Source organism: Pan troglodytes, chromosome 7, assembly GCF_028858775.2.
Source record: "Pan troglodytes isolate AG18354 chromosome 7, NHGRI_mPanTro3-v2.0_pri, whole genome shotgun sequence".
NCBI classification, from domain to species: domain Eukaryota; kingdom Metazoa; phylum Chordata; class Mammalia; order Primates; family Hominidae; genus Pan; species Pan troglodytes.
The window spans coordinates 146,435,398-146,457,686 of record NC_072405.2 but is presented as its reverse complement, the minus strand read 5'-3'; the positions used below and the strand labels follow the sequence as shown (position 1 = coordinate 146,457,686).

General features: G+C 39.9%; 1 long non-coding RNA gene across 4 annotated transcripts in view; it reads right to left on the bottom strand.

Moving 5' to 3' along the window:
- The window catches only part of LOC134810925 (uncharacterized), a 262,210-nt gene that overhangs the window by 114,399 nt on the left and 125,522 nt on the right, over positions 1 to 22,289 (bottom strand). For all 4 annotated transcript variants that reach the window (XR_010159686.1, XR_010159688.1, XR_010159689.1 and 1 more), the window contains 2 exons: positions 18,455 to 18,576; positions 17,654 to 17,872 (listed from right to left, as the gene is read on the bottom strand). This is a non-coding gene — a long non-coding RNA (uncharacterized LOC134810925). The remainder of the gene's footprint in view (positions 1 to 17,653; positions 17,873 to 18,454; positions 18,577 to 22,289) is intronic.

Below are 22,289 nucleotides of genomic sequence, written 5' to 3'. Positions count from 1 at the left end.
GGCCACTATTGGAAATTATGAAAAAATTAATGAAAGGGTGAATAATACAAAAGTTTCTCTCTCTCCCTCTCTCTCTCTCTCTTTCGCTATTTTAAGCTCCAGCTTTTTCCTGATTCTGAGTCTGGCATTCCTTGCAGTCACAAGAGGGCTACCAAAAGCAGAGAATGTGCTTCTATGTTCATATTCAAGATGACAGCACAGAGGCATCTCCCCAGACATAGACTGTTGGACCTATCATTCAGTTCTCCTGGTCTAATTAAGTCATTCCTATCATAAGGGAATATAATGCACTGAATGGTTTAGAACAATAAGGGGCTACACTTGGAAGCAGAGCATGAAGCCAACATCCACTAGAAAGGACAGAGGTGAAACAGAAGCAGAGCTCTGGAAAGACAGAAGCAGCAGGATGTGTGATACAGGTGCTGAGGTACCTGCCATTAGTGTCACTACATCAATGAGCCCAGAGAAGCCCAGAGGAGACTCATGGTCAGCCCATGGCTGGATTAGGACATTAGGGCATCAGCTTTGGTCTTGAAAAGACCTGGATTCTATTGCTGTTCTTCCACCTGCTAGCTGTAACAACTAGAGTAACAACTCAGCATCTTATTCTCAGCTTGATCATCTTTAAAACAGGGAAAATAATTACAAGTGTATGGTAGGTTGTTTTTTTAACCATTATGGTACATTTTTTGATAAAAAACCTATGGTATAAAAAAACATATGGTATGTTTTTCGATAATAGATAATGTACTTGATACATAACACACAATCAATGTATGTTCTTCCTTCCTCGTGCCTTTCATCCATCCTGTCCCAGAAAAGGGGGAAAAATTAATTCTCACATAAAGTCATAGTGAAGCTATGAAGGTTCAGTGGCAAAAATGGGTTAAAAAAACTGGGAGAGGAGGTCGTGCAGAGAGTGACGCTTTCACGTGACGCTGGTGATACAGCAGCCCAACTTAACATTGAGGAACAGAAAGACACGCAGGGTGTCTGGTGTGGATGCAGAGGATGTATGTGGTTGAGGTGAGAGATGTAGGGCAGAGCAGAAATGTGTCTGGTCTGTTTAAGAACGGTCACCTTCCTGGACTCAGAATCAGCCTTTCTTTTGAAGGCTAAGGCCTCTTACCATATCAAGTTCACTGTGTCCTTTTCTTCAGCAGGAATTCCCTTTCAGGAGGTTACTCAAGGCTCATGCAAAGAGGCTGCATGTAGGCCAGCCCTGCCAGTTCACCCAAGTGCCCAGGCATGCATCAGTGCTACCTAGACTCACCCAAGAGGTCACTGTAGGAGCAGCATGTGCTTAAGCAAAGGTAACAAAGACTGACTCAACAACGGCATGCAATGCGGTTTCTTTAGTGTCACTGCCAATTATGGAAACAGAATCTGATTTTGCTCTTGTTTCAACAATTCTGAAAAATAAATAATAAGGTCACACACTTAAGGAGAGCAGAAAACACGGGGAGAAAACAGAATTCTAAAGATAACACTCTCATGAAATCCAGAGGGGTTTGGAATCTTTTCTGTGTGAAGGGGGTTAAGGAATGAAAGTAGAAATGTAATATGGCCCCCAGGGTTTGCTTTTGGAACAGGCTGGAACATTGTAAATGTATTTTGTGAAGCGGGGAATGGGAGAAGTGCAACATAGCATATTTGGGGAAAAGTTAGGTAGCTCAAAATTGCTGGAACATATGTTTTGCATAGGGGCTTTCAGGAGATGAGGCTGCAGACTCATAGGCATTAGGAAATAAACAGGCTCTTCTCCCATACTAAGATGTTTGCCCTTTATGCTGAAGGTGAAACAGAATCTCAGGATGTCTCTAAAGTAGGGACATATTATTTATATTTTTGAAAGATCATTCTAGCTGCGTAGGAAAAATAAATTCAGTGACTACAGACAGAGAGTAGATTTCTGTAAAGGTCTGAATGAGAAGAAACATCATCCTGAAAATAGGAAGAAATAAGGAATGGCAGGAAATGAAGCTGGAGAAATGGGATGAGCAGATAACAAAGGGACTCCTCTGCCATCTTAAGTGACTTCTGTTTGAAAAGTCAGAAAAGCTTGAGGTTGGGAAAAACAGGCTGTGGTCATGGTGAGCGTCAGTGAATCCATTGTTTGTGTAGACATGTTCCTTGGTTCGGGTGTTGAAAGTGGAGCCCGGACTCCATGTGGGTATCTGCCTGAGACTCCGTTACCTGAAGCTGAGAAGACAAGAAAGAAAAGGGATGTATTGAGAGTTAAATTTTTCTGAAAGGGATGATGGGTTTCTGTTTTGAAAGTCTGATCTGACTGTGAGGAAATCAGTAATAAAAATTCCATATTATTCACATTTCTGGCATTTATGTTGCTGAGCATGATTATTTGCATTTCAGTTCTGACACATGAAATTTCGTGGTATTATGGGCTGAACTGTGTTCTTCCAAAATTCATATGTTAATGTTCTAACCCCCAATACCTCAGATTGTTTAGAGATAGGTAAGGCCTTCAAAAAATAATTAAGTTAAAATGAGGCCATTAGGGTGGGCCCTCATTCAATATGATTGTATCTTTATAAGAAGAGACAATTAGGACACAGATATGCACAGAGACACCATCTGAGGACACTGGCAGAAGAAAGCCGAGGAGAGAAGCTTCAGAAATCAACCCTCTACTGGCACCTTGATCGCTTCCCTCCAGCCTCCGGAGTGGTGAGAAAATAAATTTACATTGTTTAAGCTACTCAATCTGTGGTATTTGTCATGTAAGCCCTATTAGTATTAAAAATTAGTGATTAGCAATTAATATTATAAAAGTAATACACTTTACATAACCTATTGGGAAAGCTTAGTTGGACAATTGAAACTACTAAATGGAATGAATGGTAAATTTTTGGATAGTGTTTTTTTGAGGTTATCTGAACTAAGGTATTTTTGTGATTTATGATCTAAAAAACATTCTTTGGCTATTACTAAAAAGTCAAAAAATAACAGATGCTGGTGAAGTTTTGGAGAAAAAGGAATGCTTTTACACTGTCGGTGGGAGTGTAAATTGGTTCAAACACTGTGGAAGAAAGTGTGGCGATTCCTCAGAGACCTAGAGACAGAAATACCATTTGACCCAGAAACCCCATTACTGGGTATGTATCCAAAGAAATATAAATCGTTCTATTATGAAGACACATACACACATATGTTCACTCCAGCACTGTTTACAACAGCAAAGACATGGAATCAACCTAAATGCCCATCAATGATAGACTGGGTAAGAAATATGTGGTACATATACAACATGGAATACTATGGATTCATTAAAAGGAAAAAGATCATGTCCTTTGCAGGAACATGGATGGAATTGGAGGCCATTATCCTTAGCAAACTAACACAGGGCAGAAAACCAAACACTGCGTGTTCTCACTTATAAATGGGAGCTGAATAACGAAAACACATGGACACATAGAAGGGAAAAACACAGTCTGGGGCCTATCACAGGATGGAGGATGGAAGGAGGGAGATGATCAGGAAAAATAACTAATGGGTACTAGTCTTAATACCTGGGTAATGAAATAGTCTATACAACAAACACCCATTACACACATTTACCTATGTAACGAACATGCACATCCTGCACAGGTACCCCTGAATTTAAAAAATTTAAAAGAAAAAATCCCACTATCATGTCCCTTATATTAAACATAGTTTGAAGAAATAAAAATAATAAAAACCCTTATTTAAGAATTATTAGAATTTGAATGATACATTTCAATGGTCATAAGAGAATGTGTAGAACATAGGAAGGTTTGGAGAAAGCTGCCCAAGGTGGTGAGCAGGACTTTAAGATTCCTATCATCTCCTTCTACCAGGGCTACAGCCAACCCTGACCAATCATCCAGAAACATTACTATTAATTTAAGTGAGTTAACATTAAAAACAAAAATCAATAAAATGGCTTCTAGAGAGTGCTCATTCTTACCATACCTCTCTCAATGCACCAAACACCAATCTTTTTGATTCAGATAGGGTTCAAGATTTTAGGGCATTTTTGTATGACCTAGCCCCTGTGTAATTACCACTGGCATTGTATTTCTTTTCCCCCTCTGTGATCCATCTGCACCAGTCTCATTTCGAATCTTACTCTACACTCTGGCACTTTGAACTTTCCTTTCTCTACTTTGTTTCCTCTACAACTATGTTTATCGGGGATTCTTTTCTTCCTTTGAATCTAATTGAAACATCACTGTATTAGAAGACTTAAAACGTCAGCCCAGTTATGTGACATATTAGAAGAATTCCAAGAGGACTGTATTATCTGGGACTGGTGACAGGTCATACCCAGGAGCGGTTTCCTATGCCAATCCCCATTTTATGGTTCTAGTTCCTTTTTACCTGAGAAAAAGGGGTTGTCATTTCTTCACATCATGGCTACAAGATCAGAGCTATCAGGTTAGGTTTGAGGAGTGGGAGCTTGGGAATCATAGAGAGGGAAATAGCCTGGCTAGACTTGGTGAATCTTGGTAAAACATTTAGTTTTAGTAAAATTGATCTTTCCATGAGTTCGGCTTTGTTTATTAGTTCATATCTAAGGTTTTGCATTAAGGTTTGAGGCCAGAGCCTTAGTAAATACTAAAGGGTAATTTGTTTTATTTTCCTTCTTGTGCATGTAGGCCTCACAAGGGGAGTGTGATGGGATAGGGGAAGGTTTGACTATTCCTAAGTCACTTGGTCAGAATATCATCATACTATTTTAATTCTGTGCCTTTGACCCTCCCAATCTTGTCATAATTCCTAAGCAATAGCAAACCATTGATGGCATTTAAGTGAATCCTTTATGGTAAGATCTGCTTTAAAGGTAACATAAGGGGGTGAACTTGAGGTAGAAGTCACCAGAGGCAGAAAAACCTACTAACAGGTTTCTCCAATGGCCCTTCATTTATTCTATCCATTTATTTTACAAATATTCATCAAGGGCTTATTTTATGACATTCTTCTTGGATCTGAGAATGTACTCATTGAAAAAATTCAAGGAAGTGCCTACACAAAGTTTTATGTTAGTAGAGGGAATCAAGGGATACATATGTTTATGTGTGTAAGTCCTATCAGGAAAGAGATACAACGATGCCATTGGGGGCTGCTGTTATATTCAGGGAGATCTAATCAGTCCTCATTCATAAGAAAATATTCAGCAAAAATGAAATAGAATGAGGAAGCAAGCCATAGGGACACCTGGAGAGGGAGGATTTTAGGCAATAAGACCAGGTGAAAAGCTTCTGAGGCAGGAATATGCTTGGCTTGCTAGGGAAAGGGTAAGGAGGCCAGGGTGGTTGGAACAGATTCATTAATGGCGAGCAGGATAGTAAATGCATTTGGAATGTTAGCAGATATGGGAAGAGGAATAGCAGATCATATAGACACTTACAAAAATATCTCTGTGTCTTTTGGTCAAAATTTCATCATTATGATATTTTAGCTTTTTTACTTCGGTGTTCCCAATCTCGTTTGTCACCATTCCTGAGCAATGGGAAGCTGCTGAGGGTGTTGAAATGGTCATTGACATTGTATTGGCATGGTAAGGGTTTGGCAAGTGGCCTGAGTCAGCATAGCAGCTATAGACATGGACAGATAAGGTTGAACAAGGTTCTCAGTGACTACTCAGAAAGGCAGCAAGGCAATTAAGGTGTCCTGAGTGGTCTTATTGAAGAAGTATGGAGGAGGTGAGGAAGGTTCTCTTTAGTCTTGGTCTGAATATGCCTTTTGATTCCTCAGTTTATCTGGTTTATCCAGGCATGGCTGTTCCCATGAACACTCGCATATGGTAACAGCACTGAAAGCTGTGGAAAAATGCTTTGATGTGTGAGCTGTCAGCAAATGTTGACTTCTCAGCAAATGCTCTGTCACTTCCTGACAGCCATGCTAGCACCTCTGCACCTGGCAAGAGGCCATCTCCTTTTCTTGGAAGCTGCCACAGTTCTTGGCCTTCACAGTTGCACCTGCAAGTGGGTGCTGTATCACGTTTGTATTGAAGAGGCAACAGGAATAAATGGAATTGGATTCCTTTTACGTTCCTGTTGATTCTATCATCACATCATCATCATCACATTGCAAGCATGTATTCAGTGCTCACTGTATGCCAGGCATTGTAGTAAATCCTTTACTTGAAAATCTTATTTAATTCTCACAACTCTATAAGGTCTTATCATCCTCCTATTTAGATAAGAAAACAAAGAGACAGAGAAACTAAGTAATTTACCCAAGTACACAACAACTAACCTCCTAGTCACACTGCAATCCTGTAATGATAGGAGATTGATAGAGCTGCACACCTAATGATTCCACACTACTTTACAGAGCGAAGACCTGGGAACCTTACGTAACTTATTTAAGGCCCCACAGCTGGTTCATTTCAGGAGTTAATTGCTTATGTGTTTCTTTTAAAGTTAATCCTCACAAGAACCTAAATTTTACAGATGAAGAAACAGAACGCAGGGTCCAAGAGCCATCAGATAGTTGGCAGGGACTTGAACCCATGATGAACAATTGAGTATTTGCTCCTGGCACCCACACTATCGAAACTTTCTTTGAGTAGAGCCTATCCTAGGGCCCAGATTTTCAGGGTGCAGATTTGGCTTAAAGAAAGTATTCAAGTGCAACACCATATGATAGAAATAGGATGTGAGCTATACACACAATGGTAATGCTTCAGATAACCACATAAAAATAAGTTTAAAAAACAGGCTATATTAGTCTGTTCTCACACTGCTATAAAGAACCGCCCAAGACTGGGTAATTTATAAAGGGAAGAGGTTTAATTGACTCACAGTTCAGCATGGCTGTGGAGGCCTCAGGAAACTTAGAATCATTGTGAAGGGCAAAAGGGTTAACAAGGTACCTAAGTCACAAGGCAGCAGGAGGGAGAAATGAACACAGGAGAAAACACCAAACAGGGATGAAACCATTAAATCTCATGAGAACTCACTCACTATCATGAGAACAGCATGGGGGAAACTTCCCCCATTATCCAGTCACCTCCACCTGGTCTCTCCCTTGACACATGGGGGTTATGGGGATTACAATTCAAGATGAGATTTTGGGTGAGGACACAGCTAAATCATATCACATATCACAGACCAAATTATTAAGAAGGTAAAAAAACTGAAGACAAGAAAAGCATGGATAAAGGAAATAGCTCTGCACTTAGAGTCAAGAGGGCTGAATTCAAATCTCCCACCTGCCACTAACTGTGTGTCTCCGTGAAACCTATACAAAGTCAAAGATTTTGCTGCTCCCCTCTGCGACTTGATGCTCTAAGAGAACCAAGCATCCTCAGCACTCCATGACCTTTCATGCTTCCTGCCTTGTTCAGGCTTGACTTTTATCTGAATGTTCCTTGTGCTCTCCCTACTACTCATCTATTTGCAAGAAGGCTGCTTATCCAAATAATACTGACACAATAACTGATTTAGTTAAGCCAATACTTACTCACTAGTGCCTCATTTAAAAAACGCCACTACTAATCAAAGATTTTTTCCTAAAAGCTATTAATTCAGTTAAATAAATGAGTCTGTATTCTCTCTCTCTCTCCTCTCTCTTTCTGTGTATGTGTGTGCGTGTGAACTTTTCCCACAGTATAGTTGATAGTCGGATAAGTTGTATTGTTGGTTCATAAAAGTGCCAGAGAGTTCTGAGCATCTAGGGGGGCTCAGTAATAGATAAATATCCTGAAATAAAACCCGTAGCCACAGTAGGGCCCTCAATAGACCTGAGTTTACATTTTGCAAAATAATATCACCAACTTGATGGTCAGTCTTCATATTGTCACTTTCTTTCTACACATCGACTCTGTTTTCCCTTTCCCCTTGCTCTCATATATTCTAATGCCTGTTTTGCTGGTAATTTCCAAATTGGTATTTCTGGCCCCAACCTCACTTCTGATCCCCAGACTTAAACAACCAAATGTTCCTTTTATATCTCTTTAATGCCTCATACCATGAACATGTCCTAAACAGATCCATGGTTCTTTCCTGGAGTGTCAGAAAAAGAAAATAAGGCAATTGAATAAGGAGCACATGAGTAAGTAAATAGCTTGTATTTGTTCATTTTCATGCTGCTATGAAGAAATACTCAAGACTTGATAATTTATAAAGAAAAGAGGTTTAATTGACTCACAGCTCTGCATGGCTGGGGAAGCCTCAGGCAACTTATAATCATGGCGAAAGGCAACTCTTCACAGGGTGTCAGGAGAGAGAATGAGTGCCGGGTGAAGGGGGAAGCTCCTTATAAAACCATCAGGCCTCATGAGAACTCACTCACTATCAAGGACAGTATGAGAGAAACCGTCCCCATGATTCAAATATCTCCACCTGGTCTCACCCTTGACACATGGGGATTATTACAATTCAAGCTGAGATTTGGGTGGGGACACAGAGCCAAACAATATCATAGGTAGATGTAATAAAGAAAACATATAAAAAAGCTGCTCTCACTGAGAACAGGGCTCTGTAGCCTGCACTGACATTGCTGAAAGTCAGATGTCTGTCTTGCTGTGACTGATTCTGTATGCCTCCACCTTCTTCTGGATACTGAGTCTGACCTGATGTCTCCTAGATCACATCCAATTGCAGCAGCCAGGGCATGTGCCTACCTGCCTTCACTGCAAAGAAATCTGATAAAAACTCCATGTTCCTGATTGTGGAGCTGGTCCTGCAGCTCATGTGCTTGGATGATCAGAATCAAACTCAACCAGATCCTCACAGAGTCCACTACTGCTGCAGATATGCATAGATAGATAGATAGATAGATAGATAGATAGATAGATAGATAGATATAAAATCTCGCATATATATATCTCTCTCATATATATGCATTTGGGTGGGGAAGTTGTGATCCACTCTGAGTTCCCAGTTTCAGCAAATGAATAAGCACATCATCCATCCAGATTTTAAGCCGGAATCTTAGGAGTAACTGTTGATCCTCTCACACTTACTAGCAAATCCCCATTCTTTCCATTCCGAAGACCTCTTGAGCCTATCTTGAAAAGTTTACACCATCTTTACTTTTTTTTCATCTTTTACTGCCAACAATAGTGTGACCCCTATCATCTCTCACCTGGATTATTTAAATGGCCTCCTGACTGGTCTCAGATCTTCCAGTCTCACTGTCTGCTACATTCTATTTCTCCACAGAGCACTCAGAGTATACTATTAAAAATACAAACCAGATGACGACAGTCCATGGCTAAAACTAGCCAGTGTCTTCCCATTACACTTCAAGTAAATTCCAAATCCCCTTCTCAGGCCTGCAAAGTCCTGGATGACCTAGCCCCTGTGTGTAATTACCATTGACATTGTATTTCTCTTCCCCCTCTGCGATCTGTCTGCACCAGTCTCATTTCAAATCTTACTCTACACTCTGGCACTTTGAACTTTGCTTTCCCTGCTTTGTTTCCTCTACAACTATGTTTATTGGGGGTTCTTTTCTTCCTTTGAATCTATTTGAAACATCACTGTATTAGAAGATTTCCTTATCATTATTTTATGTATCATTTCAGCCTCTCTTATTTTTTCTTGCTAACATGTAATTCAGAATAATTTTAAATATTTAAATATTTGCCTTTTAACTTGGATATGGTTTTTCTAGGCTATAATGCAAAATTTATAAGGGTTTTTTTTTTCAACTGTTTTTCACATTCGTCCCTGTTGTCTAACAATGCTCAGGAAACTTAGTAGGTATTCAGTAAATATTTTTTGAAGAAAGAAAGAGAGGGAGAGAGGGAGGGAAGGAGGAAAGGAGAAACAAACACATGGACAAATGAGGAAAGGAAGGATAAAAGGGAGAGAAGGAGGCAGTTAGATAGGGCTTAATTTAATGGATCTTCATATAACTCCTGTATATTGAGCCACATGAGTTGAATTAATCATCAAGGATTTTTGTGTGATAATCAAACAAAGCAATTGTAAACAGTAAAGCACCATGCAAATCACAGCCATTAATGCTTGTTAGTGACCCTTCCCTGCCTACCTCTCCAAGGCTGTCTCTTACTCTTCAGTGTTCAGACAAACAGGATGCAACTTCTCTCCTAGACTGTGTCCACTCCTCTGAGTGCCTGCTTTATTTTCTCTGCCTTAATGCCTATTCACCCTTTAAAATCTCCTCCATAGCTTTTTTAGAATGCCTAATTTTCCTGCACTTTGAGTTAGAAATCTCCCATTTATATTTTATGGGGTCCTACATGCCTGTGGTAACAGTGTGGCAGTAAGCCACTGCCCTAATCACATCGTTTGATAAGACTCTGTATGAGAACCTGTCCTCTGATTGGTGAAGAGCTGCTTGAGGGATATAAGCCTTATTCATTATAACACTAGCACTTAGCAAAAGAACTGGCAGATAACTGGCAAAGAGTAAATATTAAATCAACATATGAAAAGGTGATTGAATAAGGAGTGCATGAGTGAATAAATAAATATTTTATACCTGCGGAACACAGGCGCTATATTGTTAACATTTTCATACACTTTCTAGAACCTAGTGTCTTAAATATAATAGGCATATAAATTCATGGAAGCTATATTTTTGGATGTATGTTTATTTCTCTACAGAAGAACCACTTTCTGTCTCTCTTTTTTTTTTTTTTCTTTTGAGATGGAGTCTCATTCTGTAGCCCAGGCTGGAGTGCAGTGGTGCGATGTTGGCTCACCACAAGCTCCACTTCCCGGGTTCACACCATTCTCCTGCCTCAGCCTCCCAAGTAGCTGGGATTACAGCCGCCACCACCACACCCGGCTAATTTTTTTGTATTTTTAGTAGAGATGGTTTTTCACCGTGTTAGCCAGGATGGTCTCGATCTCCTGACCTCGTGATCCGCCTGCCTTGGCCTCCCAAAGTGCTGGGATTACAGGCGTGAGCCACTGTGCCCAGCCAGAAGAACTACTTTCTCTATGGCCATGTGGCCCAATCAGACTTCAAACAAGGGTATTCTGCACGTCAAGAAAAACCAACAGGTATTATTCTAGAGACATCCACTGCCTGAGCAAGAGCAGAGTCCTTAATTTACTCTGACAACTTCTCTTAAGTAGCCAAAGTGAATTGGAATCTTTCCCTTGAGACATTCATTGGAAAACACAATTTGGATTAGTCTAATAACTGAATGTCAACTGACTTCCAAAACAAAGCAGTGAGGCATGCTTCCCTCTTTACAAATCAAGTAACCCAGAGAGTACAGCCTCAGTAACCACTAATAAGGGTTGTCAGAGGATTGAGGCCAGCCAGGAAATTGCTTTTACCTACAGGCTAAAGTGCATAAACCTTAACTTGGCATCCACAGTCTTTTAGAAGTTGACCCTGACTTTCTCAATCATTAGAACACGAGGTGAAATCCCACAAGCATTTCTAAAGAAGCACAGGAGAGAGAACATTTCAGGTAGAAGGGACAATTTGAATAGAGGTGGGAATGTTGGTTAAGGACAGCAAATCAGGAATGTTTGTAAGGTGTGTATGTGGGAGGAATTAAAAATAAAACAGAGAAACAATGGCTTGGCTGTGGAACATCTTGTATATTAGGTGAAGGATGATGGTTTATATCAATAGGCTATAGAGAGCAATAAACAGGTCTTTGATAAAGGGCAAATCCTATTTGGGGCAGAAAAATGTACCTCATATCAGATTATTTATTATGGGTAGTGCAGAAACATGTATCAGAGAATAAAAGGAGAGGGCCTGCTTATATCATAACCAAACACTTGGTACAAATGTTTCTTGGACTTCTGGTACGAATAAGATGGCATAGCTTTTCCTTGTTCCTCTCCAGGAAATGCCACTATAAACCCCAGAACTGGTGGAAGAGATAACCAAAGGAGAACTCTAAGGGGTGTAGGAAGAGGGCGAGCTGATTTGGAACTCCAAGGCTGGAAGAACAGCACAGCACAGCAGCAGGGCATGTTTTATCCTGTCGTCCAATTGAGGAAGGCCACCCAGACCTGGCATTTACCTGACTTACCAACAGAGGATAGCTCAGGTAGGCTCATTCTGCCTGCAAATCCAACAGGAGCCTTTCTGACAACACCAGTTTATCCCAAAACCACCGTCAAAAGGGGTTGATTGGTAGACCCTAAAATAGTAGGAGTCCAGGCAAAGAGTTCTTCTTTCCCATTGGGCCTGAGACTGACTTTTTCCATTGAAAGATTCTGTGTGGGTCAGGCATGATTGCAGGAATGACCCAGTAAAGCAAGCAGCCAAGTCCAGGGAGCCTCTTTGTTCCCACAGACCCAAGACTGTCCTTCCCCATCCAGAGACACCAGAAGAATCAGGGGCTTCAGTAAGTGGGGATCCCGCTATACCTTTCACCAGTGAAAGACACCTAGTGGCTAGAATTGAGAACCCCGCTTCTGCACCCTGAGGGAGCACTAGCCAGAACCAGTGGGAACCCAGCAGCACCGCACCAAGTAGATGAGAGTAACACTGTAAAGGTTCTGCAAATTAAACTCTCCTTGAAACCACAGCTCATGAATTAGGCCAAAGGCTGCATTCTAAACCTAGACTAGATGACTGCCTGCAAAAATAAAATATTTAAATAGAAACAAAACTATTCTAATGTAACAGACAAAATGTCCAGGAGGATATAGCTGAAAATTACCTTTAATATCATACCCCACCACCACCAAATCATAACTTGAATAAGAAAATCAACTGATGCCATACCGAGATGAATCAGATGTTGGAATTACATGACACAAATTTTTTAAAAGTAGTTATAAAAATGTTCCAAAATTCAATCACAAATTATTTTGAGACAAATGAAAGACTGAAAAATCTCAGCAAAAGAAGTTACTAAAAAATAGCCAAATGGAAATTAAGAAACTAAAAACTACAACATAGAAAATATCTCATTGTGTGGACTTAATACAAGTGAAAGTGATTTACCATATAGCTGCAGTAATTAAGATTGTGTTGTGTTACTAAATGGTTAGACACATAAATCAGTAGAATAAAACTAAGATCCTAGAACCAGATGCACACATATATGTTTAACTGATTTTGGCAAGGGTAAGAAGCTGACTTAAAGGAGGAAAGATGATCTTTTAAACACATAAGGCAGAGGCATTTGGGCATTCATAGGCCAAAAAATTGTACTTCAATGTAAACCTCACACATCATAAAGTAATCAACTCAAAACTGATCATAGACTTAAATGTAAAACACAAATCTATAAAACTTTAAGACAAAAGAGGAAAATCTTTAAGATCTAAGAATAGTCTAAGAGTTCTCAGACTAGACACCAAAAGCATAATCCAAAAAAGAAAAAAATTGATAAATTGCATCTCATCAGTGGCTACAAAAAAAGTTCTTTCCTTTTTTTTTTTTGTCGGGGGGAAGAGGAATTGGTTTTCTTTTTTTTTTATTATACTTAAATTTTAGGGTACATGTGCACAACGTGCAGGTTTGTTACATATGTATACATGTGCCATGTTGGTGTGCTGCACCCATTAACTCATCATTTACATTAGGTATATCTCCTAATGCTATCCCTCCCCCCCACCCCCACCCCACAACAGTCCCTGGTGTGTGATGTTCCCCTTCCTGTGTCCAAGTGTTCTCATTGTTCAATTCCCACCTGTGAGTGAGAACATGCGATGTTTGGTTTTTTGTCCTTGCGATAGTTTGCTCAGAATGATGGTTTCCAGCTTCATCCATGTCCCTACAAAGGACATGAACTCATCCTTTTTTATGGCTGCATAATATTCCATGGTGTATATGTGCCACATTTTCTTAATCCAGTCTATCATTGTTGGACATTTGGGTTGGTTCCAAGTCTTTGCTATTGTGAGTAGTGCTGCAATGAGCATATGTGTGCATGTGTCTTTATAGCAGCATGATTTATAGTCCTTTGGGTATATACCCAATAATGGGATGGCTGGGTCAAATGGTATTTCTAGTTCTAGATCCCTGAGGAATTGCCACACTGTCTTCCACAATGGTTGAACTAGTTTACAGTCCCACCAACAGTGTAAAAGTGTTCCTATTTCTTCACATCCTTTCCAGCACCTGTTGTTTCCTGACTTTTTAATGATTGCCATTCTAACTGGTGTGAGATGATATCTCATTGTGGTTTTGATTTGCATTTCTCTGATGGCCAGTGATGATGAGCAAGTCTATGCGAAGAAGAAGAAAAGTCTATGTGAAGAAGAAGAAAATACAACCTACAATCTAGGAGAAAATATTGCAAACTTTATATCTGGCAGAGGACTGGTGTTTAGTACATATAAAGAACTCTCTAGATTCAACAGTTAAAAAAGATGAAGAGACATTTCACTGAAGAGGATATGAATAAAACAAATAGCACATAAAAACAATGTCCAACATCATTAGCCATCAGAGAAATGCAAATTAAAACAACAATGATATATCACTATACCCCTATCAGAAGGGGTGAAATTAATAACAAAAAACATCATCACCAAATGCTGGTGACAATACAGAGAAAATGAATCAGTCATATATTGCTGTTGGGAATGTTTATTAATATACCCACTGAAAAACAGTTTGACAGTTCCATATAAAACTACACATAAATTTACCATATGACCAGACAGTTACATACTTGGGCATTTCTCCCAAAGGAATGAAAACTTATTTTCATACAAAAACCTGTACATGAGTATTCATATTAGCCTTATTTGTAATAGCCAGAAATATGAATGAGTCTGAATGTCCCTCAACAGTGGAATGGTTAACAATCTCTAGTACGTAGGTAGCATGGAATACTATGCAGCAATAAGGATGAATAAACAACAACTTGGGTGAATCTGCAGAGAATTATGCTCCATGAAGAGTAAATTCCTAAAGGTTAAATTCTGTATTATTAAATGTATACAGCATTTTGAAATGATAAAATGTTAAAAATGGAGAACAGATTAGTGGTTAGGAGTTAGTGACAGAGCTGGGCAGGGTGGAAAAAGTATAATTATGGGGATAGTTGTAAAAAGGCAAAATAAGGATCTTTGTGGTGTTGGGACTTCTTAGTATCTTGACTGTGGTGGTAGATACATGAGCCTACAAGAGTGATAAAATTATAGAGAACTTGATATACACATATATGCATAGAGTAAAACTGGGGCGATTTGAATCAGTGGACTGTATAAATCTTAAAGTCCTTGTTGCAATATTTAATATAGTTTTGCAAAATATTGCTATCGGAGGAAACTGAGAGAAGCATAGAAATTATATCTATGTAGTATTTATTGTAATTGTATGTGAATTTACAATTATCTTAATAAAAGTTTCAATTAAAACTGTTGCTTGACTTAATTTGGGAGCACTACATGAGTTGACTGAGAATATAGCTCTAAAGGAGTGACCAGGAGGAGTTGGGGTGACGATGTGTGTTGCTTTACATTGGCTGATCTTAGGAAAGTATTAAAAGAAAATGATGATGTTAGTCAATAACTGGCTACTTTATAAGTAGAAAAAGAAAGAGACAAGCGGCAGTTCAGACATTTGGGACCTTAAAGGGTTGGTAAAATCACCACTTCTGAGACCTCAAAATAGGAAGTAAGATTGAAAAAGCCTTGGATTGACAAAGACCCTTGAAGATTTAGCATTTTTGCAAAAAGTAGTGTCTCAGCTTAGTTGTCTTGAAAGCAGAGCCTGAGACAGTTTTATGTTTGGGTGTCTTATTTGAGTAAGAATGAAAGACTAGGAAAACAATGCAGGCAAGCAGAAAGTTACAACCTAAGATATATATGACAGAGGCCACTGCTGTGTGTGACAGGTGCTAATCAAAACAAGACCTTCTGAGAAGGCTTATGCAATGTGCCTCAGAATGTCAACCCATTAAGTGGAAAGTAAGAGGCATGGGGAAGGAAGGAACAAGTAGATTATAACCCTCTTACTTTGGGGATAAATCATATTGTAAAAATACTACCAAACAGCCCTTGATTCTTTGATGTTTGCTTATTTATTATACTTTAAGTTCTGGGATACATGTGCAGAACGTGCAGGTTAGTTACATAGGTATACGCGTGCCATGGTGGTTTGCTGCACCCATCAACCCATCATCTACATTAGGTATTTCTCCTAGTGCTATCCCTTCCCTAACCTCCCACACCCCGACAGGCCCTGGTGTGTGATGTTCCCTGCCCTGTGTCCATGTGTCCTCATTGTTCAACTTCTACTTATGAGTAAGAGCATTCAGTGTTTGGTTTTCTGTTCCTGTGTTAGCTTGCTGAGAATGTGGTTTCCAGACTTGGAACCAACCCAAATGCCCATCAATGATAGACTGGATAAAGAAAATGTGGCACATATACATCAGGGAATACTATGCAGCTATAATAAAGGATGAGTTTACGTCCTTTGCAGCGACATGGATGAAACTGGAAACCATCATTTTTGATATTTAAAACAGCTCTCAAGGCCAGGAGTAGTGGCTCCTACCTATAATCCCAGCACCTTGGGAGTCCAAGTGGGTGGATCACCTGAGGCCAGGAGTTTGAGACCAGCCTGGCCAACATGGAGAAACTCTGTCTCTACTAAAATTACAAAAATTAGCTTGGCATGGTGGTGGATGCCTGTAATCCCAGCTACTTGGGAGGCTGAGGCAAGAGAATCATTTGAATCTTGGAGGCGGAGGTTGCAGTGAGCCAAGATCGTGCCACTGCACTCCAGCCTGAGTGACAGAGCAAGACTCCATCTCAAAAATAAAAATAAAATAGCCTTCAAGACTCCATATGTATACCAGCAGAAATGGACTTTACAGATTTACAGAAACCCGTCAGATCTGAAATATGCACCCTGGAAAATGGACAAGAAAAAACTCCCAGAGGATAGAGCAAAGATCCATAAAGAACAATGGACAACGATGTTTCTTCCAAAGAGCAGAAGCAGGATTTAATTAGGAAATGCACCTGCTTTCTCAGGGTGGATGACCTTCATAAAGCCTGTTCAGTGGGACATCCAAATTGCTACAGACCACTTTCTTCTGTGGTTTCTCATTCATTCACTTTCTGATTTAGAATTTCTTCAAAATTGAGGAAGATTGGAGGATAGACAATTTCTTTTTCTTTAAAATAAATTATTGAATGATAGGAAGACCTATCCAGATCTGATGGAAAAGCTGAGCACCTCTTGGAGATGCTCCATATTAGATTTTGAACAGGATGCATTGGGATGTGAAATATCCAGCTTGATTCTCTTGGGAAAGGTATGAGAGTTTTGCTGTGGGAGAGACAAGGGAAACAGATGCTTTGGCAGTTATCAGAAGGGTGGACTGAGAACTGAGAACAATGTCCACCTTTTTCTCTTTTTGGGCACACAGCTAGACTACATTTTACAACTTCCCTGCAACTACACAGAGGTGACATCCAGCCAGTGAAATGTGAGTAGGATTAACTTGCTTAATGCTTAGAACTGACCCATTAAATAACAAATCTCCCATAGATAATTTGTAATTCTCTTTTTCTATTTGTAGCTGTGTGGAGAGACTTCAAAGAACTTAAATGTAGGTGGAGACAAAGATAGAGAAAGACTGGTTTCCAAACATCTTTGAAAATGCAGATTCCTCTTGCTAATCCATACTGAACTCTAATTTATGTTGTACGGTAAAGAAAATACATTTTTCAGATGCAATTCAAGCCTCTAATCGATTGACTTTAACGTAATCAAAAGCGATATTATTCTGGGTGGACATTACCTAGTCATATGATCCCTTTCTGAGTGACTACATGTCATTCTTGGAGCAGAAGACTCTTTCCATTGCTGGCTTTGAAGAAGCAAGGTGCCATGAATCCTACAGCCACAGGAAGTTAATTTTCTAACAGTCTGATGGAGCTTGGAAGCAGATTCTTCTCCAGCTGAGCCTCCAGGTGAAGAAAAAGCCCGGTGAACACCTGGATTTCAGCCTGGTGGTGCCCTGAGCAGAAGATCCAGTTAAACTCTACCCACACTTCTGAGCTATAGAAATTGTGAGATAACGAATGCATGAAAGCATGCAGTTTTAAGATGCTAAATTTGTGGCCATTTTTTATGCAGCACTAAAAAACTAATGCAGTTACCTTGCCTAATATAAATCTTAATTATTTTCCAAAAAAAAATCTCATGAGGGTCTTCTTAAAGCAAAGAGTCTTTCCCTTATTTTTTTCATTATTTTCCCTTATTTTCTGATATAACCTCAGAAAAAGTTAAAAAGAACCCCTGGTGTGTAGCATTTTCTCTTTCACAGCTTTGTCTCTCTTGAGTCTAACTGATCTATTGTTGTGCATTACTTTTTAGAATTTTATCATACCGATGAATCACCTGAGATATAATTAACTACACTTTTTCTCTTTATATCAGCTCTCATTTTTACTGATTTAAGTCTATGCAAAGAGTGAGTTAGCTATGATAACACTAGCTGCTATAAGAAATAAATAATCAAATCTCAATGACTTAGCAGAGTAGAAGTTTATTTCTTCTTATGAAACATTCTAAAGATGAATATGCTCCAGCAACTAACCTGCGCAATTGTCTTCACAAGGCATTGATTCAGAACCTTTTTTTTTCTAAGTTTTATATCTCAGTGGTCTTCAACATGCAGTTTCTAAAATAGTCCTGGTGTTCATCTCCATATCATCCAATCTGTGGGTAAAAGAGAATGAAGAATCATACATAGAAAGTTTCTATGTGCTAGGCTTTGAAGTGGTTCCCATTATATCTGTAAACAATTTCATGTACTCTAACTAGTCCTGGAGATATGCCTAATTACAAGGGCTGAGACTGACTTCTCATGGGTTGAGGCCAGGGATGTTGATAATTATTCTCTAAAGCACAGGGCAGGCCCCTGCAGTGAAGAGTTGTCTGGTCCCAAATATCAACAGTGCCAAGACTGAGAAACCCTGGAATAGAGTAAATAGCAACTGATTTGTAAATTCTCATATTATTTATTTATATTGGAAAAACCTGAAGCATATCCTATGTGCCAGTTACTGCTGTATGTTCAGTGATGCAGAAGTGATAAGACAGACAGAGCCCTTTTCCTCATATGTTCTGGCTTATTACATATATGGCCCTGTTAACCTCCCTGAAATTTATGTTTCTTACCAATGAAGTAAGAGTTAATATAGCTCACAGGGCACGTATGGAGTTTAAATGAGACAATGTATGTATAACGGGATGTTAAAATGGAACTCTTCATGCTTCATGAGGCATGAATTCAACAGATGCTACATTCCAAAGTGAACTGGGACAGAACACCATGGAAAAATAACTGGTTGCATAGCTGTCACAAAATGATACTATAAAAGGGTAGACAGAGTAGTGATCCAGGAGTCTGCAAAGGAGACTTCTGGAAAGGACATTGGGGCTGATGCAAGTGTGGAGAGGTAGGAGACTGATAAGTAGACTGTAGCAGTGCAGTGCAGTTTGACATGTGTTCCTGTAGTTGAGGCAGAGGGGCAAGAATGGGTGCTGATCCATGCCTGAGAGTATTGCCATAACTTTAGGCTGCAGGGTGGAGGGCCGCACCTGGGAAGTAAAGTCAGGTCACTCTCTCTGAGAGCCAAACATACATGGGGCTTTAGGACCAGATGAGGTAGGATGGGAACCCTGGATCCTCTCTAAAGGGGTCCTGCCAGAAAGGGCAGCCTTCCAGGGTGACAAAACCTAGCAGTAATGGGCTGTGTAGGTTTTTGGTATGGCAGAAGCCCAATGGTAATTTGGGAGGAGACAACCAAAGGAGGCCACATCATAGGAATCGCAGTGGTAGAATACCAGAAACTCACAAAAACACTCTCCCAAAAAACCGAAAGGGCAAGCTCTACTCATCTGCCAAATGTGAAAACAACAGATACAAACTTTGTTGTTCACAGTACTTCAACTCTCACCTCTCTGCTTGGAGGGGTCAGAAAACTATTTTATGAGTTTGGGGCCGGGTGCAGTGGCTCACACCTGTAATCCCAGCACTTTGGTAGGCCGAGGCGGGTGGATCGCAAGGTCAGGAGATCAAGACCATCCTGGCCAACATGTTGAAACCCCATCTCTACTAAAAATACAAAAATTAGCTGGGCGTGGTGGTGCATGCCTGTAATCCCAGCTACTAGGGAGGCTGAGGAAGGAGAATAGTTTGAACCATGGAGTCGGAGGTTGCAGTGAGCTGAGATCATGCCACTGCACTCCAGCTTGGGTGACAGAGCGAGACTCTATCTCAAAAAAAAAAAAAAAAAAAAACTATTTTATGAGTTTGGAGAGAGAAAGACCCAGTGGGGGTGGGGGGGTGGGGGGCGGTGGGGAAGTAGGAGGACATTGCCACCCTCTCTCACTTTAAATGGGCGGTACAAAGTCAATGCCAGCTTGTAGAGGACAGAAGATTTGAAACTAAATCAAGTTCAGGAAATTAGTCAAGACAGACTAGATAGATGAGATGACAAACTCCACAAAGCCAGTCAATTCACACCACACATCTGCATTTCTCCTCCTATAACATGTCTAAATTTTGTCAGTGGGTATGCATATGTATTGGGGAGAGGGGTTGGCAGGACTCTGGTTCACAGCTTCACTTTTTTTTTTCATATTCCAATGGCCAGAATTCAACAAGTAGGCAGCAAACCTAATTGCAATGAAAGTTAGGAAATATTATTTTTCTAAGTGCCCAGGATGGAGAGAGTTAGATGAATGAGCACTTGTAAGCTCCCAGCTTTCCAAGTTAAAATTCACGGAGACTGGACATTTTCAATTGCTGACTTCAGATGGTGTTTGCAAATAAAGTGTAATCAAGGAAGTCAGGGAAAGTCACTAAGGGGAAGCAAAAATATGGCTAGCCCTAAATGGGTTTAAAAGGGTTAGAAGCAAATATAAAGTGGTTTTATTAGACTCCATGAGTCCAACAAGTTTGACTTTCTGGTAACGTGAATAAAACGCTAAACATGTTAAAACACACATAGTAGGCACTATGGGAGGATTTCCTTCCTGTCTTTCTCTTGTCCATGGGCAAATAAAGTTTCAGTGTCTGCCTGATCCCAGATGTAAAGAAAAATCATATCCTATGCAATTTCATTTGCGTTAACACTTGTCATTTCCTTAGCACCCACTTTAAGCCGCACGCTTTGCAATACCACTTTCATTTTCTCTATATGACAATTAGTGGGTGGCCCCATGTTTCTGCAATGGGATGGCGGACGACTATAGAATGTGAGGATACACAAAATCATAACTTTCTTGATCAATAGTTTTACTCAAATATTGAGCAAGTAACCTCACTTGTAAGAAATAGCAAATATTATATGTATTTTGGAGGACAGAGTGTTTGTGTGTATGTGTGTTTAATTTTTTACCCGGATAAATGTGTCAGAAAATTCTTCTGTTTTCTGAAGAGGAAATCATCTCTGAGTCACTGAAGAAAAAGCAAATTAATCAGTGGATATAGAACATTCTGATGAACACAGATGAAACCCACCCTTTCATGACTATAAGCTAATTCTATACTCTGGGGAGGAATGTTATAAGATTGTTAATATACTGAGGCAAAAAAAAAAAAAAAAAAGAGCTGCTTTGAGTCCTATGGATGTGACTCTCTGAGAAAAAAATATCAACAGGAATTTAGGATTTACATAGAGGCATATGTGTGAGAGCCAGGATTTGGAGAGCAACAGATGGCTCAGGTAAAGGCATGGTACACAGCTGAAAGTGATGGTGAGAAAGTGAGTCAGCTTCCTCGAACTCCACATCATGGAACACCAAGACATCCTACTCAAGGTTACTCACAGCATCATTTGAGACATGGAGAACCAGCTCATTCTAAATCTAGATGACAGTGATAAACTGATTGAACAAAAGTACTCTACTCATTTGAGCATGGAAGGCCATCTGACCCAAAATGCGCCCAATATTGGCTTGCATTTTAGATCATTTTCATAGGATATCTTCTGAAAGGGGGATTACTGAATGAACAGTGTCATCATTTAAAAAATAAGCATTTTAAAAGATTAAAATTTTTAAAAACCTGCTTACAAAGAATGTGTGCGTTGACCGGGCGCGGTGGCTCACACCTGCAATCCCAGCACTTTGGGAGGCCGAGGCAGTAGATCATGAGGTCAGGAGATCGAGACCATCCTGGCTAACACGGTGAAACCCCGTCTCTACTAAAAATACAAAAAATTAGTCGGGCGTGGTGACGGGTGCCTGTAGTCCCAGCTACTGGGGAGGCTGAGGCAGGAGAACGGTGGGAACCCGGGAGGCGGAGCTTCCGATGAGCCAAGATTGCGCCACTCCAGCCTGGGCGACAGAGCGAGACTCCGTCTCAAAAAAAAAAAAAAAAAAAAAAGAATGTGTGTGGGGATGACAGTAAATGAAATGAG